At 40.0% G+C, this 27763-nt stretch overlaps 2 long non-coding RNA genes across 3 annotated transcripts in view; one reads left to right on the top strand and one right to left on the bottom strand.

Annotated features, from left to right (window-relative positions):
- The window catches only part of LOC109269493 (uncharacterized), a 394897-nt gene extending 376307 nt beyond the window's left edge, over nt 1-18590 (top strand). For both annotated transcript variants that reach the window (XR_002081105.2, XR_008419929.1), the window contains exons 6-7: nt 18231-18326; nt 18504-18590. This is a non-coding gene — a long non-coding RNA (uncharacterized LOC109269493). The remainder of the gene's footprint in view (nt 1-18230; nt 18327-18503) is intronic.
- On the bottom strand, nt 17761-20044 carry LOC128775300 (uncharacterized). Its single transcript, XR_008419930.1, has 2 exons — nt 19960-20044; nt 17761-18041 (listed from the first exon to the last, which is right to left on the bottom strand). It is a non-coding gene; the product is annotated as an uncharacterized LOC128775300 (long non-coding RNA).
- Nucleotides 20045-27763: the final 7719 nt, after the last annotated feature.

Below are 27763 nucleotides of genomic sequence, written 5' to 3'. Positions count from 1 at the left end.
GAAATGAACTGCCTGAAGCGATCTTTTAATGGCAACTAATTTCCCATATTTGATTCTCAGCTTAGCCAACTAATATCCAGTTCAAGCGTGACAAGGCATTCGCAGTTCCTTTTCAAAGTTCTCCATCTGAGAAGCCGAACAATGTGTCCAGGGCCATCGTGACCCTTCTGAGATCTTGTCCTGGCTTTTCCAAACCAAACTTTGATCAGCCGGGGTCAGTGATCTTATAAAAAAAAAAAAAAAAGTGTAAGGATGGGTGTCTTTATATAGAACCCTTTCTCGTTTAAATTCTATTTTCAGAGAAGTTGCTGATGAAAATCGCTAGGCAACAAAGTTTGTAAATGTCCCTCAAGAGTCTTCAGAGACCATACATCTAACCCTTAAAAATATTTTCATTTTCTCAGAACGGTTTTGTATCAATCAGTCTTTTTTACTCTTAATGCATTTAAGATATCTAATGTGGATTAAGCTCCTCTATCCTTGCCTTAAACAAATCCTATTACTCTGTGATTCTATCCCATTACACAGTGATTACTGAATAGAGCTCAGCGTAATTGGATCCGATCATGTCCTGGTATGTGGAATTATCATCCAGGAAAGTTAGTATTTTTAGTTATTACCAATATCCTTATTTCTGCTATATTTTACACTTTATCCCCCCAAAACTACAGAAGGTTTCATTAACATTTTTGTAAATGGCTCTAAAAAGTCTTAATATTTTAATAGCAATAGTATGATCAGATTTAGGGGAGAAGATATTCAAGGATCTCTTTAAAAAAAAATTTTTTTTAACGTTTATTCATTTTTGAGAGATAGAGACAGAGCATGAGTGGGGGAGGGGCAGAGAGAGAGGGAGACACAGAATCGGAAGCAGGCTCCAGGCTCTGAGCTGTCAGCGCAGAGCCCGACGCCGGGCTCGAACCTACCGACCTCGAGATCATGACCTGAGCTGAGGTCAGAGGCTTAACCGGACTGAGCCACCAGGTACCCCCAAGGATCTCTTTATCACAAGTTTTAGGGACAGAGAGGGAGGAACAGGGGAGCACAGTGAACACCGACAGGAGTTAAATGTAGGTACACGTGTGTGTGCAAATGTGCACATGTGTGTATGCACGCACATGCTGAAGCTTTTTGTATCATCAAAGGTAAGTGCCACCTTCTGCTTCCCCACCTCCCACCCGTGACCTCTATTTCACATCCCTGGTTTCTGGAAACCAGAATTATGAATATTTTTAGTTTGGACTAGGTCACCATTTTTTAATTCTGAGATGGCCTCACCATCTCATTTACACTTCAGCAAGAATGGCAATCTCAGATGGTACCATAAATTGTTCGCAAAAGCCCAGATTGATATGAGCGGCATTACAAGCCTCCTAGGAGGAAAAAAAAGTCAGGAGGCTGTCAGGGAGCATGATGGGACTTGGGTCCTCACCCTCAACTGACGAAAGCATGACTGTCTTCCTGTCAATGAGCTATTCCTGAGCTGTTCACGCCAGCGAATTAACTTTCCCACGAAACTAGATTCAAGTGATTCATTCCATTCCAGTGCTTTTGGAAGAAGTGATATCATGGTTTGCCTTAGAGAAAGGTCAGGCCCAATAGATACTCATTTGTCCCCTTAAGTTGCCCAAGAAACAGTTTACCTATTTGCAGACTCACTGCTATTAAGCCATTGGCAGAATGGTTGTCTAGCATGAAAACCTTTGCTCTTCTATGAAACCTAAGAAAGTCCATCATTTTCCTAGAATATCCTTCCCTGAGGTGGTACAAAACCACAGCATGTGGTGGTTATGGGGATAGGCTCTGAAGTCTGACTGTTCTGGCTTTGACCTTCAACTCTGCCACATGTACTTGCTATGACCTTGGACAAATTATGATTTGTCTTTTGATGTCTCAGTTCCACAATCAGTAAGGTGGGGAAAATAAGACAACCATCTCATAAGACTGTCATGAACAATAAATTAGATAAAGTATGCAAAATTCTTAGGTGATTGCCTGAGACATAATAAATTATTAGGTTGTAGGTCCTGTATTATTATTACTATGTTTTAGTAATAAACTATGTTTATGTCTTCAAAGCCCAGTCAAATTAGGAATATTTCTTAGGTTATAAGGGTTTCAATATTTGGTTATGTCACAGACTCTGATTCCTTAATAGTCCATCTCAATTAGATGATATTCTCATAACTAATGCCCACCAACAATCAGATCACAGGTATTTAAGACTCCTAAAAAACTCTGCCTATTTCCTTGTTGGTTGCTTCTTTGGTTTTGCTTTGCTTTTAGGCTGGATTCTAATAAGAGTACATTAACTGCAGTCTTTAGATCTGTGCACTTCTTTCTTAGCTTATTTTGATGACAAGGAGTAAATAGAAGATGGCTTAAAAAATGTCAAAGATTGCCATGGAAAAGGACTGGCATTCACTATTTGTGAAAGGTAGGAGTAAATAACTCTGGACAGTAAGTGACATCCATAGCCTATACCGTCCAATTATTACTTGATAAAATGTTTTGTTTTTCCCTTGCTACACTGTCAAATATAGCAGTCTATAGCAGTCTCTAATATACCATTAGTCTTATGTGGCTCTTTAAACTTCTATTAATTAAAATAAAATAAAATATTTAGTTTTTGAGTTCCCACTAGCTACACTTCCAGTGTTTAATAGTTACATGTAGCTAGTGGTTACCATGTTGAACAGTGAGAATTATGGAACATTTCCATCCTCCACAGAAAATTCTATTGGACAGTGACTTTCTAGAGTATGGGGAACAGAAGGCCCGCTTCTGGGTAGGTGGAGGCTAACGTACAGATCTTCTCCTCTGTCCTATGGTAATCACACTACCTAGGCAAAGTGCCTTAAAAATGTACCCACTCCTCAAATTTAGAAAACCAATCTGCTTTTGAGCCAACCATTGGAACTTGGACTTATTTGGAAGATTAGAAAGATCAGATTTGGAAAAAGTCAGGGAAAACTGTCTTCAAGGGTGAGTCTATCCGGAATAACGTCAACTGAGCTGGGTCACCTGTTACCAGGTGGTGAAAGAGGAGGGACCCAGGTTGCCGGCCCCACCAAACGTGATCCTGCCAGGGTTCACCTTGACCGGGCACGAGTATCAACATGATTTATTTAATATCAGCACAATTTGCTTAATATTAGTCCTAGTAATACAAGACACAATGAGTAATAATGATCAAATTCAGTTTCCACGTGAAGAAGATTATCTCCATTTCAAAGAACTGTGATTCCATGTTTTGTAAGTGACTTGCCTAAATGTGGATATCTGGAATTGATATAGAAATTGCAATCCTGGTTTTCTGATGATAAATGCTCAGTTTCCTCCCCATAAACCAGGATATGTTGTAGCTTTAATATACAGTAACTAGTGTCCTTGCCAGTGTGCTCAAAGTTTATTTTCCTCCTGGACTAATGACTTATCTTTTATTAGCACGAACATCCCATCCACATGTGGAGACACAATTCTAATAAGAATGTCACAAATATAATGTAGCTATTATTTTATTTTTTCAAACCAAGATGCGATAGGTGCCACGCAAAAGTGTGTTTGTCCTATTATCTCTCAAAAGCTCACCTGGCATATGCCAATCAGGTAATTGCTTGTGCAAACGGATCATTAGGTGCACAATTACCTCATTTGAAACACAAATTCAGGGCTGAGTGGAAGCAATCCCTGTATGTGCAATTTTGTGAGTGTACTCATCATTACAGCCAATATGGAAAAATTAGCCCTTAAATTCTTTTCCCACCTATGGCTTTCTGTTTCCTTCGCTGATGATATTCATTAAAATCAGACAAACATGATGTGTTTTCTGGACATAAACAATTAGTCACTTTCCGTCATGGCTTCTTGAGTAAACACGTACATAAAACCAAGTTGTGTATGCAAACGTCACCCTGCTCTATCCAAGCAGGGTAGTTCTCCTCCCTTTACCCCAGGCACCCGCTGACATTCTATTTCATAACTGTTTGCATGGAAATGATGAAGGCTTTATTTTATTTTATTTTATTTTATTTTTTTCTTTCCAAATACATTTGGCAAAATCTTCCAAGCTGTCTCCTTTATGGCAGAATATTGTCCCTGGCCCATTTATATGCTAATTGCTGAAGTGTTACCTTTTACTGACAAGTATTTACATGTTAATTAACTTTGGGAGGAGGGTTAGAAATACTAGTTTGCCCTGTTTAAAGTGATAAAGGGGCTGCTCTTTCCTTTCAAGAAGAGAACAAAGACAGTATCATAAAAGGAAATTATTTAATTACCTCCTCCTAAGAATTAGAAATATGTTTTCCAACCTTTTTCTCTGTAGAGGAATTCTCCAGATTGTGACCTGAGGTACAAAAGGAGCAGGGAGTGAACATCTTTCCGTTTAATCTGAGTTCCAGGTGAACACATCTGGTGTGTGGAATCTAGGTCAGTGAAAGTGAAGAAGAAAAACAAAAGGAAAGAAAATGAAAAGGAAGCTTGGAAATGGTATATCTTTAATTGAAAATACATGAGACTAAATGGATTCCATGAAAACCTATGCAAGTGAATGAGAAATAGTCTCTTGACCTCTTACTTGATTACATTGGTGTGTGCTATCCCTGAAGGAGGAGGAAGAAGAGGGCTGTGCTAGAAAGAGGATGTGACTGAAAATACTGGGGCCAGCTGCAAGACGTGATCAGAGTAGATGTCCATAATGGTAAAAGAACTAAAATGAAGAACACATTAAATTTAATTAACAAAAGAAATCTTTTCTGGAAATTGGAGGCGATCAAATGGGAGCGTTACGAGACAAATTGAGGAATATTAAAATTTAAGTATATATTTGAGCAAAAATCCACAGGAATAAAGCAGTGCCAAACCTTAAGTGGTTAGGAGCGCCCCCCTGCGGCAGCGGAGGGTGAGGCTCTTATAGAGAAGAGGAGGAAGAAAAGCGCAGAAATTATTTGATTGGCTGTGGCTTAATTAGATGCATTATTTGGGAACTCCTGTTGGCTGCTTGTGACTGGTTATCTTTAGGGTTCAGTTAGAAGCTTAGGTTTTAGTTTGCTTGTGTCTACCGGCCCCCTTGTTAAATTAACTTAGTAGGATCAAGAAGTAGAAAGACAGAAAGTCACCATGGGAAAGAGCATTTGGGGGAGAGAGTAGTTAGTGATGGTCAGTACTTGTGCTCTCTAAATTTTGTAAACTCATCAACATCCATGTTGATGGAATTTTTTGAAATGTTCCAAGTTTCAGGTGAAAAACCAGCTGGCACCCAGGATTACTTGCCTTTTTCATCCTCTGGATGCAAGTCTTAGAGATTTTACCTCCTCTGTCTTTAACATATGTCTAGCCCCTGTTTTCCATCTCTGCTACCTTTTTAAATGTTTATTATTTTTGAGAGAGAAAGAGAGGGCCCACGGGGGAAGGACAGAGAGAGGGAGGCAGAGGATCTGAAGTGGGCTATGCATAGATAGCAGACAGCCTGATGTGGGCTTGAACTCACAGACTGCAAGATCATGACCTGAGCTGAAGTCGGATGCTTAACTGAGCCACCAAGGTGCGCCTCTACTACCTTTTTAGATCTTCCTCACTTACCTCCCCAATATCCTCAAGATCTTTAAAAATCCCCTACCTATTCTTACCAGGTCCAGCTGGCCCAGTCTCCAACTCATCTTCCACACTGCAGCCAGAGTGATTCACTGACTCCTCAGTTCACTGATTTATGTATTTGGGGGGGGAACTTTTCATGTCACAAGCTCAGTGCTGGATATATTTTACATGGCTTCTTCCTTTAAGAAATTTGAATGGATTCGATACACAAGTTACATACCTCTTCACCTGCTAATTGCTAATCATGTTCATAAAACATAATAAAATCTAAGAAAATATGCTGTTAGCCGTGAACTTTGGTTTTGAGTTGCTTTATGTGTTTAATTCAATAGAGAAGATGTAAATGTTCATAGTTTTCTTTAAGTTAAGTATATAAAGTTTCCAGCATTCTTCTCTAATAGCAGAGATCTGTCTTACTAATAGAGGTTTCTTTAGTGAGACTACTGCTCAGGAGAAACAGAAAAATAGAAAGCTGCATACCACCCTCTCCAACTTCTCCCTTCTTCAAAAGGTGAATGATGTAAAAATGGTGAGGTCAGTTTGGGGAGGGAGGTGAGAACTGTAGACAAATAGCTCAAGGAATTGAGGGTGTTGGGACATGGATAGTAGAGGGAGAAATAAAGCAGGCTACAAAGAGAGAAAAAAGACAACAAAATTCTGATTTCAAAACAGAAAAGTAGGCTGTGATAAACAACAGGAAGAAATACAGAGTCACTGTTTTATATCTATTCAAATATGCTTAGAATTAAACTCTGGTAATAGAGATCATTTTGCAATTGAAGGTGATATGTTCCCTTCAAAAGACTCTTTGCTATAACAGGGAAATGTGGTATGCTAATTGGGTTTTAATTGTAAATCTAAGCATTGTATGAAATCTCAAAACTTCTGATCAAATGGAATAGAATTTATATCAGTATTTGGTAGCAAGAAAGTAATTTTCTGATTATGTTCCACACACAAGAGTATTATTGCCTTGTTGATTTTTTTTTTTATTCCTTTCACATTTTGTTTGGTATTAAGCCAAAAGAGGAAATAGAGTCTGAGTGCCAGAACTTAGAAAGATAATTAGGGCCTTTCCTCCAACTGGCTGGCTGCAAGCAGGCAGAGAGAGCTTTTTTCTCTAGGAAGTAGCAATCTGTAAGAGAAAAAAGACCAAATGTTTTTTGTTTTTTCTTCTGTGCCAAATGTAGCTTTAGTTCTAGCAGTATTTACACTTCAAAAGGGCTCTTGTCTAGACACAGGTATTCAGGGTGAGATGATAAAACTATCCTACCCAAGCCTGGTAGAAAGCCATGGGTAGAGAAAGATTAAACAGTAATTGGCCATAGTTGACATTTAGTGACAGTGACATGTTGAAAAAAAATGTATTTATATATTTATTCAATAAATACTTGATGACATGTTAAGTATTAGTGACATATGGCCGACCCTATCCTAAGTGATGGGAAAGCATCGATGAACCAAATTATCCATCCTCATGGGGATACAGGCTGTTGGCACGGTAACTACTTGTTTGCTTTAAAAAAAAATCTTGCTTTATCAATGTATCTTTCAAATCAAAATTATTAGTAGTTATATTGGGAAAAAATATTTTTTCCCATTTAATAAGGGGTAGAAAAGGTGTCTGGACCCCAAAGCCCTTATTAAAAGTGCACCTCTCCATATGGATTTGTTAGAAGTGTAGCTTTTTTTTTTTTTTTTTGAGAGAGAGAGACAGAAAATGTATGAGTAGGGGAGAGGGGCAGAGAGAGAGAGAGAGAAAGAGAGAGAGAGAGAAAGAAAGAGAGACTCTCAAGCAGCCTCCATGCTCAGTGAGGAGCCCAACACCTTGATTCCATGACCCTGGGATCATGTCCTGAGCCCAAATCAAAAGTCAGATGCTCAAATGACTGAACCACCCAGGTGCCCCTATATTCTAATTGTAGACAACATATCAAGGAGAAAATGAATAAATTCGCTTATATTCTGCTTAGGAACCCAAATCTAAGATGTAAGACCAGAGGAACAGACTCTTAGGCACATTTCTACATTAAAAAAAAGAATAAAGGGGAGCCTGGGTGGCTCAGTTGGTTAAGTATCTGACTTTGGCTCAGGTCATGATCTCACTGCTTGTGAGTTCGAGCCCCCGCATTGGGCTCTGTGCTGGCAGCTCAGAGCTTGGAGCCTGCTTTGGATTCTGTGTCTCCCTCTCTTCCCCTCCCCGACTTGTGCTCCCTCTCTCAAAAATAAATAAACATCAAAAAAATTAAATTAAATTAAATTAAAATTAAATAAAATTTCTATAACACCTGATATTTTGTTAACGTTCCCTCATAATACACACACACACACACACACACACACACACACATAAATAGCACACTGGAGTCTTCGCATTTACTGTTCATATTCACTTGAAAAATTGAATATAAAAAGGAAAGAATTGTTAACTTTTTTGGAAACTTCAGAGGCACTGTAAACAAAGGACAGAAAACAGTTTGCAGGGTGTCTCGTCAATAGCTACAGTAATTATTTGGTAAGATAAAGATGCTGTAAGATACGAAATAAATAAACAATTGTGCTAATTTTCAGTAAACAGTATTATTTTGGGGTATCTGTTTCTCAAGTCTTCCATTGTTCAAAATTTTATCCCTCCCTCCTTTTGAATACCAGACTTAATGACTGAAGTGTTCACGACTGAATTTTCTTTTTTATGTAGCCTTCTCAAACCCCACCGTTCACATGCACTTGAAACATACATAATTAGAAAAGATGAGAGCCCAATTATTATCTTCTCTCCACCCCCTATCCTCACAGGTGCCTGGCTACTTCAAGAGTGCGAGCTAATCACAGGGAAGATTCATTCTCCGTTCAGCTGCCTCATTTGATCAACTCAAGCCTGAGTCCAACAAAAGTGGTGTATCTAATGAAACTAATTTTCATTTTCCCTCCTTAGTTTATGAAAGACTGAGAATGTGAAAGGACAAAAGAATAGAGTGAAGCATGACAGAAAATATTTTTCTCTGACCTTTTATTTGACCTTTTCTCTTCTTCTTTTACTTAGTTATTGGGCTTCTTTATTTTCTTTCTCATTCTCTGGGGGTTGGCTTCCCCTACTTTCTTCCTTTATGAGGAAAGAATTAAAAAACCCGTGGCCTGAGGGCTGGCATAGCTGAGAGGCCTCCAGGTCCTGAGCTGTGGGATCAGAATGCTAGGCTCCACCAAGGAAACGGTCATTGGCACGGCCATCCCAGAGATCCAGGGGAGCCTTTGCGTAAGGACAGACGGAGGGGAGCAAAGTTAGAGCGTGTGAGTGTGTATAAAATTGTGTAATTGGATGTTTTTGCCACACATATAATAATTATACATTTCTGCCCATTTTTCCTCTTAAAGGCTGCTATTACGTTACTCAAAATTCATTGCTTGGTAAAGCTGCAATTCACCTTTCTAATTCACCTGTTTGGTCTACTGTAACACAAAAGAGAAGAAATTGAGTAAGCCTTCACTCCGTTAGCACCAGAATCAAAATAGAGTGATGTTGGAAAGAAAACAAGGACCTTGTGCCAGGCAGCTTTTAATTGCAAGTAACAGAAAATTTGAGTCCGGTTGACTTTTAAAAAGGCTGGGCAAGGGTGGGGTGCGGGTGTCTTATGTAAGTAAAATAAATCTTGCACTGGGTGAAGATTAATCTCATGGATCAACAATGACCTCCAAAGAACACATTTCTTCCCTTCTGTCCTCTCTGCCTTCCCTAACCATAAACTGGCTGCCCATAGCCGGTGGGAACTATTTGCTCCTTATTCATGTCTAACAGGAAAAAGCAGCGTCTAGCCTAAGTTCTCATAAGTAAACTTAACATAAGCCCTTAGTAGATGTATCCAAGCGTCTGATTGGTCCAATTGGTCACATTCTCTGAACCAATCACCATGGCCAGGAGGATGGAACCTGAGTGGTGATTGGCTGAGCCAATCAGGACTCCCACACAGAGTGGGGAAGGAGTCGGTGCATGTGCTGTAAGGGTGAGATACCAATGCCTGAATTATGAAAAACCCAAGCAAAAGGGTGAATGGACTCTGCCAGGTTCAAGGTAGAACATACTCACCTCAGAGCTGAAAGTAGGATGAGTTGCACAATTCTTAAAAAGGCCCTCACAAAATGAATAATGATACAGTAAACATTAGTTCTGTAACACTAAAAAATTCTAACAGGGGCGCCTGGGTGGCTCAGTAGGTTGAGCGTCTGAGTTCGGCTGGGGTCCCCATCTCACAGCTCTTGGGTGTGAGCCCCGCTTGGGGCTCTGTGCTGATAGCTCAGGGCCTGAAGCCTACTTTGGATTCTCTCTCTCTCTCTCTCTCTCTCTGCGCCCCTCCCCTACTGGCACTCACTCTGTCTCTCTCTCTCTCAAGAATAAATAAACATTAAAAATTTTTTTTTTAAATTCTAGTCATATGGGTTTTACATATGTAAAATAAATCTTTACATAAGATGAGTTTAATATATGCACAGTGAATATATGTGTGTGTGTGTGTGTGTGTGTGTGTGTGTGTTTTGTGTATTATGGCGTTTTTTGAGGTCTTAAATAACACTTCTGACTAGGGAGAGACTGTCCCTCCCTAGATTAGCCAGTTCTTAGAAATGGCAAAAGCATGCCTTTGATTAGCAGATTAACCAATCTAGAGCCACACCTCATCTGTCTGGCCCATACTCTCTAGGAGGCAATAGTTCTCTGCCTTCATCATTCTAGGATCTGGAGAGCCTGGGTGGCTCAGTTGGTTGAGCGTCCAACTTCGGCTCAGGTGCTGACACTCAGAGCCTGGAGCCTGCTTGGCATTCTGTGTCTCCCTCTCTTTCTGCCCCTCCCCCGCTCATGCCCTGTCTCTCTGTGTCTCTCAAAAAATGAATACACATTGAAAAAAAAATCATCCTGGGGTCAGGTACCAGGCACCTAGGGACCACTCTTACAGTTTAGAGTTTGTTGAAATTATTCAAATTGGACCTTAACCTGTTTCTCTGCCCTGCCTTGTCTTTCCTGCAGAAACCCCAATAAAGGCTCTTGCTTCCGCTTTCCCCTTGCTTCTGTCACCCGACCAAAACATGGTGCTTCCCTTCGGAGGCTGCCTGGCATGGAGGGACCTCTCCCTAGGTTCTAGGACTATAATTAACTTTGTTTTCCTAAGACTCTCCTGTGTCTCCTCCTGTGGTTGCACTTGACTGACCATCACGTAAGAAAACACAGAATAGCGAATGAGTAGACTGGTTTTATATCTCAAAAAGAATAGACATTCAGGTAAATGGATTGTATGAGAATGACATTTTACCCAGTTATCTACAAATTGTGTAATGGCTGGTCATGGCATCCCTGTAATGAAGACTAGTCTATGGGTATGAAGTATCCAGGAGGGACTGAGGACAGCAGGCTTGGTGGGGCCTTCTAACATAGACCTACAACGGTGCTGACTTTAACACAGCCCAGCGTCCCCTTTGTACATCACATAGAAAGTTCTAGATATTGAAGACGTCAAAAGATTTTCAGCTTAAACGATGATTTCCCCATTGTAGTAAGTGGAGTGTGTGAATCTTACTCTACAAAACTAAAACACAAGAACAATCACATTCCTCCATTTTCTTTAAACCAAACTAAATTCCATTTCTTCAGTGATGACAGAGAATGTAATTTTAGATATTAATAAGATTTTCCATTTTCATTTTCCTTCTCCTTCTCCTCCTGACTTTTCTTCTACCTTTACCTCTATCTCTTTTCCACAAGCGTAGTCTCTTCAAATTAGTCAGTCTTCCAGAATTCATATCCCAGTAAATTTTTCTTATATTTTGAAATAAAGACCTTCAATGCAGTAATAGAGTGTAGGACCTGACTTCAGGTCCTACACTGACTTCATTCAAAAGGAAAAGAGGAAATTCAATGAGGATAAAACACAAATTAATAATTCAAATCATCTTGCCACATATTACCTGGCAATACATTCTATGAACAGTTTGCTAGTTTCAAGTTTCCTGTAATTTTATATTGTCCCCCTCCCCCCAACAAAATAACACCAGAAAACACTAGAGTAGATTGTCAGGGGAACATGTGCAAAATTCTTCCCTGGAGATCTTTATGAGAAGCCTGAAAACTTCTTATCCTGGAGAGTCTTGGAGGTGTTTTTAAGCTTTCTGCTTCTCTCAGCCCACAGGCCTTTATCTGTGCTGACCAAATGCTCTGTGAGGAGCGTTTCCCCACGTTCCCTCTCCTGTCTTTACCTAGTTAATGATCCCAGCACCTTCTGTGCTTTTGCTTTAGAGCACACAGAATATGCAAATACAATTTGTGTCATTTGTCGTCAGTCTACCTTCCCTGCCGGACAGTCCGACTCACGTGACCAATGACTACGTTCTATCTCAGATTCTGGCACAGCGCCTGTTATAAAAGAAGTGTTACGTTAGTGTTTATCAAGCAAATGAATGTCTTACGTGGTAGGAAGAGAACTGCTTAGAAAGACAAAAGGGAGAAAAGCTTTTTGGAGAGCCTAGCACCACGCCAGGCTTTTTGTTCTCACTGTGACTTGAAATGATAGATGCGTGATCGCCATTTTGCAGGTGAGAAAACCGAAGCTTCAGAGATCATTTAACCTGCTTGAGATCGCAGTCAGTGGGTGCTGGGAATATCTGGCTTCAACTCTTAGTATGTTTTCCCATGGTCCCATGATTTGTGTGTCCCATCCGCGGGCCTCCAGAACAGTGAAAGTGAAGAACGAGAAGTATTAGAAGGGATATTAGAAGGAATAGACAGAAAAGGAATCCTTCTCATAAAAAGGAATAAGGAAAAAGACACTTAGACAAGTACTGAAACCTAAAGACAGCGGTCACTTTTTCTGCCGACCTGCTGCCTCCCCACCCCCCACCCCCCCACGCCCCCAGTGGATTGGAAACCAGCAGTGAATCTAGATCTCCACAGAGGATACACATGTATGCAGCAGGAAGTTCAAGGTTCTCTGATGGCTGGTGTGCTTATTCCGGCAGTCAGAGGACCCTTCACGATGCTGACGCTCTGAACTCAGTCAGAGATTTACTTTCAGTCCATGAAAGTAATTTTACTGGGATGGCTTTTCTCCAGTTGTGCTCTGTAGAAAGTACAGCACAGAGTGAGGCTCACGGCCATTGCAGGGCTAGCCAGCCTTATGGGGATTACCACGCTCAAGCACACGGGCATTATGGCCCCTGGCACTGGTTCTCCAGGGTTTGTGCAAAGTTCTCCCTACTTTAGGTCTGCTTCGCCTTTCCAGAAAACAAAAGGATCATTTTTAGCGGGTGCCCTTGTCAGCTGTTTCTCTAAGAATAGGGCCTTTGATAACATCCAGAAAAAAAGTAATTGTGCCACCGCCCCTGCTTCATTTACATAACTGAGATTGATGAGAAGGGAAGGAAAGTGTTTACAGTGCAGGAAGATAGGAATTTCGGGATTAAGTAGGAAGCAAACCGAAATGAGCTGTCTGGGGTAATTATGAAACACATACTTCATATGTTTTCATTAGATATTGCTATTATACTACACAAGGCAAAGGAGTTTGATTAAACTACAGTTCAGTATATAAATGTATGCATAAATTACAGGGAAAGCAGTTACTTCATTACATTCCAAGAACTCTTCAGGGACATTAAATAAGTAGAAATTTAGCCATTAGGTATACTGCCTTAGAATAAAACTGTGGTCAGGCGAGGAGCATGGAGGCACAAAACAGGTGAAAAGTGTGCACACAAAGCACAGCCAAGAAAACTGGATGATCATGGATTAAACAAAGTGAAAGCCAAGGTGGCAATATGGTGCACCTTATAAGAAGCCGTAAGAACTTTGTAGCTGTTGTTGAAATCTGTTGAAAAATAATTTCCTTAAAATCGTCTTTGTCTACATTATATAAATATTTTACCAATTCCCATCTGTGTCTTGTACGCCGTTTGTACTTTTTTGACTGCCAAAGACAAAAAGAATGGCTTCTCATTGTGTCAAAGATCTCAAAGGGCAAAGATGTCAGGGCATCTTTGAGAAAGCATCTGGGAGCTACTGTTATTCCTCAGGTAGCCAGAAGCAATAGCCATCGGTTCATCTTCCCTGGATAGTTCTTTGTCCATGAACCACACGATCATTTGGTCCTTTGGAGGCTCTGCCTGAGTCTTGCCTTGGACTAAAGGCGAAGGAAAAATGGGTTTCTTCTGGCCCCTATCATGAGCATTTCCTCTCCTCCTCAAACACTTATTGCTAAACATTTGCTTTAGTCAGCCACTGTATCAAAGTGAACTGATATATTATACTCACTCGACAAATATTCCTTCCACAAATACTTGCCTTCTAAGTGAGAGACAATGTTTTACTTTCTTAGGGCCACCGTAACAAATTATCACAAACGTGGTAGCTGAAGACAAAGAAATTTATTGTCTCACAGTTTTTGGTGGCCAGAAATCCAAAATCAAGGAGTTAACAGGTTGGTTCCCTTTGAAAGATGTGAGGAAGAGACTGTCTCATTGCTTTCTTTTAGCTGCTGGTAGTTGATGGCAATCGTTGATACTCCTTGGCTCACGGACAACTCTATCTCTGTCTTTACAGTGCTTTCTTCTTTACATCTTTGGGTCTTCTCCATTTTCCGTGCCTTGAAAGGATAGTCTCACTGGCTTTAGGGCCCACTGTAATCCAGGTTTATCTCATCTTGAAGCTTGTCTTAATTATATCTGAAAGGACCCTTACTCCAAGTAAGGTCATTTTCTGAGGTTTTGAATGAACATGAAATTTTAGGAAACACTATCCAACCCACTACACAGATTAAATTGGATTTGGCTTCAGAAGTTATCAGAGCTTTAGAGATCACAATTCAGAGCTTATTTAATGTCCCACAGATGTCTATCATGTTAGCTGGTACATGAGGGAAGTCCTGATTGAGGCTCAAGACGTTTGGCCAAATCCTCAGAGCAAGGTCTTCAAACTGGGTCCAGGGGAATTCCAGGTTTTGGAAGAGGCATCTAGGGATAGAGGTAGGACAGTCTGGGAACCTCTATATAAATGATATTTTAACTAGAGCAAATTGGCCTTTTCCTGTTTCATATATGGTGGTTTCATGTAAAAATTCATTTGTCAAAGAGAATCCACTTCATCGATGATTGAAAATTAGTGGCCAAGAATTCCATGTTCACACACATATTTTTTTCAAAAGTGGTTCCAAGGAGGAAAGCACATTACAGGTTTCAAAATGTGGCACAAAACTGACTGTATCACCTCCCAAGTATCTGAGTGATGGCTCGCAGGGCTAGTACATTTCAAGGAAAGAGGTGGCTGTCAGGGAAGGTCTAGACCCTAAGGTGCTCCTTGGATGAGGGACCTCTTTTTAGCACTTTTGAAACCAGAAGCTTCAAATAGGACTGTAGACTATATTCTGAGAACAGAGCAAAGCATTGCATAAAAGGCTCCTCCCTGAATGCTTAGGGTGTGAATGCTCCCAGCTTAGAGCCAGGCTCATTCATTGCCCTCACGCTGGCACCTGGCTAGTAAGCATGAATCCTATTGGGTTGAGAGAAGCAGACTTGGGTTGAGGTGCAGTGGTGATTATTCGGGGAGTTGGGGAAAGCTTCTTTCACTCACATTCAGGCTTCTAAGCCCTTCAGCACCCCCAGAGCAGCGAGACTGTTGAAATTACAGAGGCTTTCTGGACTCTCACATCTGTTTATGAATAACCCCAAACCCTAAGCTAAGCAAATCTATTTAACTCAATGTAATTATAAATATGAGCCTTTATTATTCAAATGACTTCTTCATATGCCAGGAAAACCACCTTGCAAAGCTTATTAGGAACCACAGAACAGAAATCTTTGTTCGCAGAAATGGCAGATGTCTTAAAGCAAAACAAAGCAAAATAATAATAAAATACTCAACCTCCCCCAAATGGCAGCTTTTTATGCTAGATGAAGAATAGATATTTGACCTCCAAACCAGTAAGATGTCTGGAAGGGAAATAATGGTTGCTTGGCCACTTGCTGCTTCATTTTGATTAACAGGCTTCTACTTCTGTTGGTTTGGGATGCTCATTATGAAGTATTTCCTCTGAGATCATGTGGAGTCACCTCTGAAGGTCCCTTCCCTCCACTCTCTCCACCTTCCTCCCCACTCCACTATTACTACCAAATAAAGAGTAATTCTAGATTTTACATTCTCTGACATTACTTTGATCTTAAGGGCATGCTGGATGCTCATTTTGTAGTTGCTAATCAGTTTTGTTGCCTTGACTTAAATTTGTTCCTTTGGAGGTGGGACTGGAAAAGAGGGGGAAAGTGCACGCTTTCATCAAAGCACTCTCTGTTTAGGGTGCTTTTAACCACGAGCATGGGTGGCTTGGTCAAGGGGCTGCGTGAGAGTGATGGCACAGAGATGAGGGCTTATGTCAACACGTGGGGTGCTGGGGTCACTTTCTTCAGGGAAAGTCCAGGTAACTGGTGAAAGGCACAGCCTCTGTGTAAAATTCACCTGTCACTGATTAGCAGGTGACATAAGGCAAGGTCCTAGACTCTCAGTTGTGAAAATTATATAGATCTACGCGTGAAGTCTTTGGACCTGCACCTTTGTAAATGTCAGGTATGAAACAAGTCAGACAAGAGCACTTTCTTCGTGGTCTCCATGATCAACCAATTAATGGGTTAATTTCAGATGCTGTGTGAAATAAATAAGAAACAGGAAAGGGGCAAAAGCCTAGTTAGAGAAAAGAACTTGACATGAGAAGATTAGAAATGAAAATGCATAGTTACTGGAGTCCAGGCAGGAGGGGTGGCGATGGGAGATTAGGTGAGGGAGGCAGGTAGGGGACACATCGCGCGGGGCCCTGCAGGCCACATAAGGGAATTAGATTCTCCCTAAATGTAGTGAGAATCCCCTGGAAATGACATCAGGAGATTTATGCTTTAAGGAGATCCTTGGTTTATTGGGTGGATTATGAACTTCAGAAAGAACCAGGAAGGTCAGTTAAGGTGTCAGTGTCATGGGAAGAGCACAGGGTTTACAACTGGAACATCTATGTTTGATAGCAGTGTGGTCATGAGTAAGCTTCCTGAGACGTACTTTTCTCATTCACAAACATGGGAAACAGTAATACTTTTCAGGGGTGCTTTGAAGATGAAATAAGATGATATATATGGAAATGCTTGGCGAACTGTAACAGTAGACAAAAAACCAGTTCTTAAAAATGTTTCTATGCCTGTTATCTAAAACTGTGTTTTTCAATGTATGGTTCTCATGCCATCTGCATCAGAATCACCTGAGGCCCTTATTAAAAGCACAGAGGTCTTAGTTCGGAATTCTAAATTTCTGCCCACTTTTTCTAATCCCCAGTATTGTCCTGACTGACGCATTGCAGCGTGGTGATGAAGAGTGTGCAGGCTGGGGCAGGACAGCCTGTTTTCAAATTCTGGCTCTGCCTTGACAAGTTTCTTTACTTCTCTGTGCCTCACAGCCTCATCTGTAAAATGGGAATGATTAATTAGAGCCCTTCTTTTATTGGATTTTGAAAAGGCAAGTGAATTAGTACATATGAAGGACTTAGAATAGAGATCGACTTACGGTAAACACTAAATGAACGCCAGCCCCTGTTACTGTCCAGGAGGGGTCTGATGGGGTGCAGATGTTAGTGTTGGACACAACCACCGAAGACTAATCTTTTGACATGCAAAGACACAGTCCTTGTTTGTGAGGTGTTCCCAGGCTTGCAGAGGAGATAGACATACAAGCATATAGATACATTACAATGTCATAATTGGATAACAGAAAATTCATGCTGGTGAACTTGGGTTTTAATGTGCATTCCATGATGATCTCTCTCTCTCTCTTTCTCTCTCTCTCTTTAAGGCCCAGTTTACTATTCTTCTATCTTTAGAACTGTTAAACCTGGCTAGCTTAAATGTCAGTTAAAATAGTATTTAAATATTTGGTTCTGAGATAGGAACCTTGGAGAAGAAAAATAACTACAAAAGCTTTATTTCCTTTACTTTTCTCATAGGCTCCTCCTGGTTTGTGTTCCAGTAAACATTTATATTTATAGCTGATTGAATAAGCTTGCTTCAGCTTTAAAGAATTCAGTGCAGCCTGGCTTGGGATGTGGAAACGCTAGGAGAGCTGAGACCATGAGGACCACGCCGAGTATAAAATGAAGTCTTGGATAAAGGATCTTTAAAAGTTTTTACTTCGGGTGTAGACCTTTTAATTTGGTCTTGGGTCTTTGATGTATTCCATGAAATAATTTATTAAGTTCTCATTATATGAAGACATATACAACTTTACATGATTTCCAGGAGTCATAGCATACACAAAAATGCAATGTATGTACCAAGTGGGCTATGGTGGGGCAAGGGCCATGAATACTGTAGCCATTTAGAAAAGGAAGAGAGTCAGGGGCAGCTTCATAAAGGATATGGTTCTTCAACTGGGCCTGGGAAGAAGTCTAAGAAAAAATAAATTGACAAAGAGATATTCTAGTACTTGATAAGTATAGGGTACCTAACCAAAATAAATCACTTTCCTTTATAAAGCCCATCATATGATAGAACATTTTTGAAGCTATAACATAATTCTGGAACTGATTCTTTCATCTTGGGCAAATCATATTATATGCTTATTATTTACTTTCTAGGTTTTACAGGGACAACACACATTGGCATCAGGAGTGTTGGTTCCAGAAAACTGCTTGAGAATTAAATATGTGCTCTACTGTGTCAGTGTCACCTAGGTACGTTACATGAACTTTCCTGACTCTCATTTTTTCTAACTTTAAAAATGAGAGTAATAATAGTACTTGCTTCATGGATTTTTTTTTTTAACTGATGAGTGTATTGATGGCATATTTGGACATAGGCTTGAGTAGAAGTTATGATCAGATCAATACAAATGTTTTCTTTATATTTAGGAGCTCTACTTAAGAGAAAAAGTGGAAGAAGAAGAGAAGAAGTGGATTACATTTTTAAAATTATCATCAACATAAATTGAGTCTCAGGTAAGTAAACGCCTTCACAGATGTGCATACTGAGTGTTTATTCAGCCAACCCAGAAAAAATATGAAGAAGGCTCCTATAGTACCATACTTATACTTTCCAAATGTGGTTCATGGATATCTAGATCACGTCCACCTCTTCACTGCCATTTTAATCCTTGCTTAGTCTCATTTCCATCCACATCTACTATGGACGGCTCTCAGAGGTCACCAGTGCCCTTTGAAAAACCAAGTCCCTTTTGACCTTGTACAGCACTTGACATAATTGTCCATTTCTCTGAAATGGTCTCTGATGTGGGCTTCCTTGATGCGGTACAATTGGCCTATAGACTTTTTCCTAAAGTTTGGCTATTCATATAACACTATATATTTTTTTTCCATTTCTGCATTCTGCCTACACTGTGATTTAATCAATAATTTTCTTTACATGCTCACTTTCTATAAACTGACCTAGATCTATGTAATAATTATGAAAAAAACAATGCTGATACTACAGCAGAAAACTACCATCAATTGCCATAAACAGAGGATGGATATTAAGATAAACAGGATTTGAACAAAACAGATTCTTCAATTCTGGACACATTCTCTGCTAAAAACTTTGATCCTGAAATGCTCACTCTTTTTTTGTTACATAGGGATGCTAATGATTCTCAAAGAGGTGTTTCAACTCTTAGTGCCTAGTGGAAAGTTTCTCCTTAATGTGATCCTAAGGATGGAATAGTGTTCTCTCCCTATAGTTAAATATTACACAAAATCAAATCTGTGTACTCTTTAAAATATATTTTAACCACTAGTCGTCCTGACCTCACACTTCAGGAAACACAAGCATATAGAATGAAACATAAATCCCTTAGCCTGGTGTGTGGGCCAAAAGTAGATCTTAATTCTTTTCTTGAGCATTGCTGTTATCCTTCAGCATACACCCCATCCTGAAGTGAAATTGAACCACTCTACCTTCATACACATTTCTGGAACTTCCCATATCTTGCTTATACTTTTGCTCTACTTAGAATGCTACCTCAAATGTTCCATTCTCCACCTATTCTCAAATGCTGCTTAAAACCTTTCTTGATTTCCTAACTTGAAGTATTTGCTTTTTCTAAGTTTCAAGAACTTAGGTTTCCCTTGGGCTATCTCATCATTAAACTCATCACTCAATATTGTAATTATCGTCTGCATTTTTCTCTGGTAGGGCAGGCTGCATTCCTTAGAGACTTACTTATATTTACTCATCCCCAGCAACTAGCAGATGGAATAGTACATAGTAGGCACTTAGAAAATCTCCACAGAATTGCATAATTGGGTTGGGTTTAGGCAAACCTGGCTTATAGTAATTAACTTTCTGCAGTATGATAGAAAGGAAACTTACCTGGAAATTAGGAAAGCTGAATTTTCACTGTGAAACTGAGTGTCAGTGGACAATCAGTTTCCCTGACCATTCGTGATAATATCACATCTGTCTCTGTTTAGATAGAAGAACAAAAGTTTAGGCACTGGTACTTAAAAGGGCTGGAAAGAATGCCACTGAGGTAGGAAGGAAGGCTGTCTAGAGTTCCAAAGGTAAATCCTGCCCTAAGAGGTCATTGGTCATGATTTGTCCTGAGAACCCAAGGCTCTTTGTGGCCGATAACTCCTTTATAAGAATAAGGGAATTATACACTCTTTCTTAAGAGACAAAACACATGTACTCTGGACTGCATTTTTCATTCTTAAACTTCCTATTCCTCATCTATAATGTATGAGATGTTGTGTGGAAAATGTAATCAGTGTTGAGTGGTACCTAGCAAGTACTCAATAAGATATTAGCTTATAGGACTACACCAAAATAAAAATTTTTGCACAGCAAAGGAAACCATTAACAAAACAAAAAGGCAAACTAGTGAGAAGGAGATCATTGGCAAATGATATATCCAGTAAGGGTTAATATCCAAAATATATAAAGAACTTATAGGGGCGCCTGGGTGGCTCGGTCGGTTAAGTGTCCGACTTCGACTCAGGTCATGATCTCACAGCTCGTGAGTTCAAGCCCCACGTCAGACTCTGTGCTGACAGCTCAGAGCCTGGAGCCTGTTTCAGATCCCGTGTCTCCCTCTCTCTCACCCTCCCCCGTTCATGCTCTTTCTCTGTCTCAAAAATAAATAAACGTTAAAAAAATTTAAAAAAGAAAACAGAACTTACACAACTCAGCACCAAAAAAATCAGTAATTCAATTAAAAAAATGGGCTGAGGACCTAAAGAGACATATTTCCAAAGAAGGCATACAGATGCCCGACAGACACATGAAAAGTTGTTCAACATCACTGATAATCAGGGAAATGCAAGTCAAAACCACAAGGTATCACCTTACCCCTGTCAGAATGGCTAGAGTAAAAAAGACAAGAAATATGAAGTGTTGATGGGGATGCGGAGAAAAAGAAACTCTTGTGCACTGTTAGTGAGAATGTACATTGATACAGCCATTGTGGAAAACAGTATGGGGGCGCCTGGGTGGCTCAGTCCCTTAAGCGTCTGACTCTTGATTTCCTCTTAGGTCATAATCTCACAGTTCAGGAGTTCAAGCCCCACATCGGGCTTTGCGCTGACTGTGAGGAGCCTGCTTGGGATTCTCTCTCCCTCTGCCCCTCCCCCTGGTCACGCGCATGGGCGCTCTCTCCCTCTCTCTCTCTCAAAATAAATAAATAAACTTAAAAAAAAAAATAGTATGGAGCTTCCTCAAAAAAATGAAAAAGAAAAATACCACGTGATCTGGTGATTCCACTAGTGGGTATTTACCTAAAGGAAATGAAAACTTCAACTTGAAAAGATACGTGCATCCCCACGCTCACTGCAGCATTATTCACAATAGCCAAGGTATGAAAACAACCCAAGCGTCCATTGATAGATGAAAGGAGAAAGCTGTAGTGTGTATATACATATACACCACACATACGGATGTATATATGTATATACATTATGTATAGTACAATCAATGGTATTGTAGTAACATTGTATGGTGATAGGTGGTTGCTGCACTTGAAGGAGTGTAGCATAACGTATAAACGTGTCAAGTCACTACGTTGTACACGTGAAACTAATGTAACATTGTGTGTCACCTATACCTCAGTAATGAAAAAAAAAAGAGTAAGATGGCTCAAAAAACTAGTTTATTACTCTCGAATATTAAACTGCGTCTGAAAAACATATGAACAATTCAGATCAAGTATAGGACATAGAACTCAAATTTTGCATACTTTCTTATAGCCGATGAAGATAATTTGGTAAAATTTGCTTTTGTCCCTGTTGTGATCTCTGCCTTCCCCTCTCACCCACTAAACTGAATCTCTTTTCATGGTTTCTGATATCAGTGAACAAATGACCCTCAAGCCCTTCTCACCTGTAATCAAAACATTACTTTCCTTCATAGATTTCCATGGAAACAAAGCTATAGGGAAAGGGGAAGGAGCGGCTGGGGGAGGGGTGGGACGGGGAGGGTGGCAGGACGACAGACTCACAGTGAAATTTCCTCTGGACCTTAGGCACGTGGCTCAGACATGGCTGCTTTACTTTCTTAATAATTTTAATCTCACCCATGACTATATTTGTGCTTCTCTTCTAAACAAAACTAAGTATTTAAGATCTTTCTGACCACTCAGTTTCATATACATATCGGTAGAATGAACAGACATAGGGCTCCTTATTGACTGTGTTTGATTTAGCCACTCTTCTCCCCTTATAATTGTGCTTCGGCTGCTGATCTCTTTTCTTTCCATTCCTTCTCCACCCGACTCTTCACTTTGCCCAGAGCCATTTAGATTTATTAACAGTTCCTTGACTGTTTGTTCGATTTGATCTACAGTTCATGGTCTATGCTGAAATTTGATTCATGAGTCTTTTCTTCTTTATCCCCTCTGATTTCATTCCATGACACCTTGTCCCCACTTGTGATTTCTCTGCGATCTCCTGTCCCATTTCCTCCAATGGCTCCAATAAAATGTATGGCTTCTTCTTCCATTTGCTCTAATCACTTTTAGGCAGTCATTATGCTTAAATATTTAGCCTCCATTGATTTTCACTTGCACATCACCGTTTAGTTAAGACTGTGATGTCAAATATCCTTTATAGCTTTTTCATTCCTCTCTTTTCCTTGTCATGCTTCTTTGCTCCTGCATAGAATTTCCTCACAAATTTCCCTGGAGTGACTTTCTGAGATCGGCCTCTATTTTTTTCTTCTTAGGCTGTAGGCTTTCCATTTCACTGCTTAATTTTTTTTTTCTGCCTCTGCTATGTTAACTATTCTCTCATTTTCTCCCCCTCCTTTTGCTCACTAATGAGCACGGTTGCTGATTCTTAATACAATCTTCTGATTTAGGGAAGCTGATGAAATGGGGGACAAAGAGGTTTTCAATTGCAGCTACTCTCAAATTTCTGCTACACTGCGATAGGATTGAGCAGAAAGGAGAAAATGTTAGTTAAGTAATGTATGAAGGACCAATACGGTAAGTTATACACACAAGCTAGAAGAAAGCAAAATGTTAGTCTTATAAGCAGAACTCTGGCCATGAGATTGAGGAATTAAGGTGAGTGCAGGGGTGTCTGAATTTGGGAAGGTAATGTAGCAACGAGCTCTGATACTCAAGGTGTGGTTTGTAGAATGGTAGCCTTGACATCAGCTAGAGGCTTGTTAGAAATGTGGGAGTTGGGGCGCCTGGGTGGCTCAGTCGGTTAAGCATCCGACTTGGGCTCAGGTCACGATCTCACGGTCCATGAGTTCGAGCCCCGCATCGGGCTCTGTGCTGACAGCTCAGAGCCTGGAGCCTGCTTCGGATTCTGTGTCTCCCTCTCTCTCTGACCCTCCCCCGTTCATGCTCTGTCTCTCTCTGTCTCAAAAATAAATAAACATTAAAAAAAAAAAAAAAGAAATGTGGGAACTTTGGTTCCATTTCAGATCTACACAATCAAATCTGCATTTCATTTATTTATTTATTATTTATTTATTTGTTTTTGAGAGAGAGAGAGAGCGCACGAGCATAAGTAGGGGAAGGGTAGAGAGAGAGAGAGGGAGACACAGAAAGTGAAACAGGCTCTAGGCTCTGAGCTGTCAGCGCAGAGCCCCACGAGGGGCTGAACCCCACCAACTGGGAGATTATGACCTGAGCCGGAGTCAGCCGCTTACCCAGCTGAGCTACCCAGGTGCCCCTCCAATCTGCATTTTTTTAACAGTTACGTGCACATTACAGTTTGAAAGCACAGGCATAAAGTAAAACATCCTTAAAATTCAGATCAATAAACTCCCTAGGCAAACTTTGAGTCAGTGACTTGACCTCTTTGGATTTCGGTTTACTCACTCGTGAGCTGTGAGTAATAATAACTAACTTTTAAAGCTGTTGTAAGGAATAGAAATAGTGTACGGTTTTTGTAGCAATAAATAGTAGCAATAAATAGTAACAGCTAAAGTTGTAGATTTCCATAGAACAGGGAGGGTATTTTAGTTTAGGGGACTTTAAGGAATGTAGTCTGACTACATTTTAAGTTTAAAGTCATTGAAGAAAGAAAATACCTACTTCTGAAAATATTCCCATTTTTTTTCTCTGGTATCTGAAACAAAACCCCCTATTTCTCACACCATATAGATGAAAGCTAAATTATTTTGTGAATGCTCAAGGTATTAACACATAAGCAAATGTTGAAGCGGTGTATACAAGCCAGACAAATGGATTAAATGTTCGCCTTTGGTATCATTTCTGGAACTTCTCTTTAGTAACAAAGAGTAATGACTGGACTTGGCTTTGAGTCTCAGTTCACTTACTAATTTTGTACGCTTGGCCAAGTCACAGAACTTTTGGGGGCTTCAATGTTCTCATCTGTAACACGTAGGAAAGAATAATTCACAAGGTTGATTTGAGAGTCAAACACCAATAAGGTGAGAGCGTCGTTATGGATTCAATCTCCTGTGCAGCCACCAATTCATTCCACAGACAATTACTAACTGCCCATTATGTTCTAGTGCACTGGAAAGGGCCCTGGACATCTAAGTGCGAAGCGGACATAGTCCTTCTCTCAAGGAGCTCACTCTCTTCAAAAGAAAATGTGTAAAATTAGCTCTGACCAATAATAATGAAAATCAGGCACCTTACTAGACACGCTACGCTCTTTGCTTGTTTCTCAGGGCGACTGAGGCTTAGGGAGGCTAAGTAGCTTCCCGAGGGTATGCAGTTAGTGCCAGATACAAAATACAATAAACCCTACTAGGATCTATGGAACAAGCACGGTGCAAAAGGTAGCTACTATGATCCTGGCAGAGGGCAGAATTCAGAACTAGATGGCTTTATTGGACACTCCTCAGCTCCCGGAGTCCCTGTTCTGTACCTTTTCCTGAGAAATGAATTCCTTCCACTGTGTGCTGTTTCTCTTGTACGGATGCATTCCCTCCCCAGAGCTGGGACTGAGAAGTCACCTGCAGGATACAGAGTCTCACTCTCTTTCCGTCTTCATTGCAAGGAAAAAAAAAAAAAAAAGAAGAAAGAAAATTTTGGTGGTAAAATTTCATGCACCTTTTAACTCCCCAGCAACCATTTGGTCTCTGCTGTTTCTGTTTTGTGGATGCCTTTCTTTTATGCGTTATTTCCCCTTAAATTTTAAGGACATGTATCTTCATGAAAAGAACAAAAGAAGAAAAACAACTTGTAAATTATCACAAGAAAAACCCCTGCTAAAAACAATAAGTTTGCTGACAGATGGCAGAATCAGTTGAAAAGCGAGTACCATATTTACTAAGTCTAACCCATTTAGTAAGCCAAAAAAGTGTTATCTAATTCTATCCCCTGTGTCTGTGTGTGTTTTGGAATAAACAGATGCCTAATGAGGAATGCGTCTAGTGCAGTTTTGAAGGAACCTGGATAAACCCAGGTTCTGATTCAGGGTTTGATTTTGACAAATATAAAAGTGTACAAAGTCAAATCTATTGTAAATAAAGTTGTCAGAGCAAAAACAGCATTAAAATGCTGTCAAAGCAACATTATTTTTCAAAAACAACACACCCCAGAATTATTGTGCCACATAAATTTGCTTTTAGAAATCTCTCTATTCTTTTTACAGTTTTATAACAACTCGAAAGTACTTAAAAGGAGGACACAAGCCCTGTCATCATTAGGAAACCTGGATGTGTGCCTGGCCAGTGTAACAAGTTTGAACATGATGAAGCTTTTTATAAAAAACTATTTTACAGAAAATGGAAATAATCCATCGAGGCTTACATTTGTTTATATTGTATAGGACATGGCTGAGACTCGGAGGGCGTGCCTTCCCACCCTCACTTTCTTCCCCCAAAAGCCTAGTTTTCTAAAAGCAAGAAATGCTAATCTTATGACTATCTTATTTTGAATTATGAGTTTTGAGACTGTGTATTCAGATGAAGATGTTTCAGGATCCAGTCTAAACCATGAAGAATAAATAAAGTCTGGGATACTGTATACATAAAAAGAACTTAGAACAGACTCAAATTCTAAGTGAGCACATGTACCGTGGTTTCTAGAAAGTGGACTGATGGGTTCTTATTTAATGCCTCTGTGAGTTTCTTCAGGTGAAATGTTGAGATCGGTGATTTGTACAAGGTCAGCATGGTATAGATAATCCTCTGTAGGTAGCCAACACACATGGAGAAAAAGCCAAAGAATTTCTTTTCTTTTTGGCCTTTCTCTCTTTTAATAAAATTGTGGAAACATGATTAAATGATGAACCAATTAATATCACACAAAGTAAACTTTCTTTATGCTGGAGATAAAGAAAAATATGTCACAACGATCAAAAGGTCTATTCACTGAGAACATACAGGCCTGAATGTGTGTGTCTCACAACTTCAAGGTACAGGAAGCCAAAATGACAGAGACAACAAGCCAAATAGAAAAAGCATCCAATCATAACTGATGATGTTAATGATCCTCTCTTGGTAATTGATAGAACAAGGAAAAACCAAAGCAGAAAAGATAGATAGATATGAACAATTATCGACGGGATCTATAGAAAATCAGATCTATAGATCTGATTTATAGAACCTTACACCTATTGATTGCAGAATATGCATTGGTTTCGCTTATACATGGAACATGTGACCTCACTGGGCTTTAATTTTCATTTTTGTGAGTAATGAACATAAACATACTTTATGATTACTGGCTATTTGACTCTTGGTATAGGTGCTATTGACGTCCTGAATAGACCTTCTTCACTAGGACAGTGCAACTATGTTTCAGCTGCTAATAACAGCTTACGGTTGCCTCTTAGAGGATTGCCATTGGCTTATGGGAGCCACCCCACCCAGTAGAAGCCACCTTGCTTGGCATTTCTAGAAGGATATGCCGCCCTACCAGCGGTGGCCCATAGCTGGTGACCAGCTGATGTGAGAGTCAGCTATCTTGTGTTTGAGCAGGACAAGCTGTGCGGTACAATTCATGTTCCAGAGCTCTTTATAAAATCAGGCTGAGGTTAGATTAAAAAAAAAGCACAGTGTTTGGCTTTTCCTCTTTCCCATGCCTGCCAGGGATGGGAGGATGGGAGCTGTGTGCGTGGAGGGAGGCAGTGAGGCAGTGGCCATTGCCAATACTTCCAGTTCAGTTCACCCAAGAGAAGTACGGAAACAGACTCAAGTCTTCTCACTTTGGTCTTTGTTTCTTTAAGACAGAAATTGCCGATAGTAAAAGGAGAGAATCTGTTGGCTGCTTCTTATCAAAATGATGACACACTGAATTATAAGAACAGGATAGCTTTTATTTCCTTGATTTGAGTCCTAAAAGCTTTTTAAATACAACATTACCAACAGGGGGGTTGAGTAACCTTCAAGTAGGTAGAGCTAATCCTGTAAAGCTAGTCAATAACACACATTTTCTAGGTGGTAGCTGGTGTTTTTCCCTTTCCTTCTAAAATACAAAGAGTTCTAGTTCATGGAAAGGTCCCAGAGAAAATTCTTGACTCTTTTCTGGGTGGGTTCAACAAAGATTCAAGCACTGAGTTCCCTCTTTTCCTTTCCAGTAATTTGCTGAGCTGTGCTGTGCTGCTTGGCAAGCTACTTAACCTTTCTGAACCTGAATTTAGAAAACTCCAAAATACCTGACACATTTCTCCAGAGGCGCCAGTGGAATTGGCGAATGATTCAGCAAATGTGTTTTATGATTCCTGGAAAAGGAAGCTCATATCTTTTT

The sequence above is a fragment of the Panthera pardus genome, unplaced genomic scaffold (assembly GCF_024362965.1).
Source record: "Panthera pardus isolate Hobbes unplaced genomic scaffold, ASM2436296v1 HiC_scaffold_7, whole genome shotgun sequence".
In the NCBI taxonomy this organism is placed as follows: domain Eukaryota; kingdom Metazoa; phylum Chordata; class Mammalia; order Carnivora; family Felidae; genus Panthera; species Panthera pardus.
The sequence above is the reverse complement of the archived record's forward strand: the minus strand, read 5'-3'. Positions and strand labels throughout refer to the sequence as shown.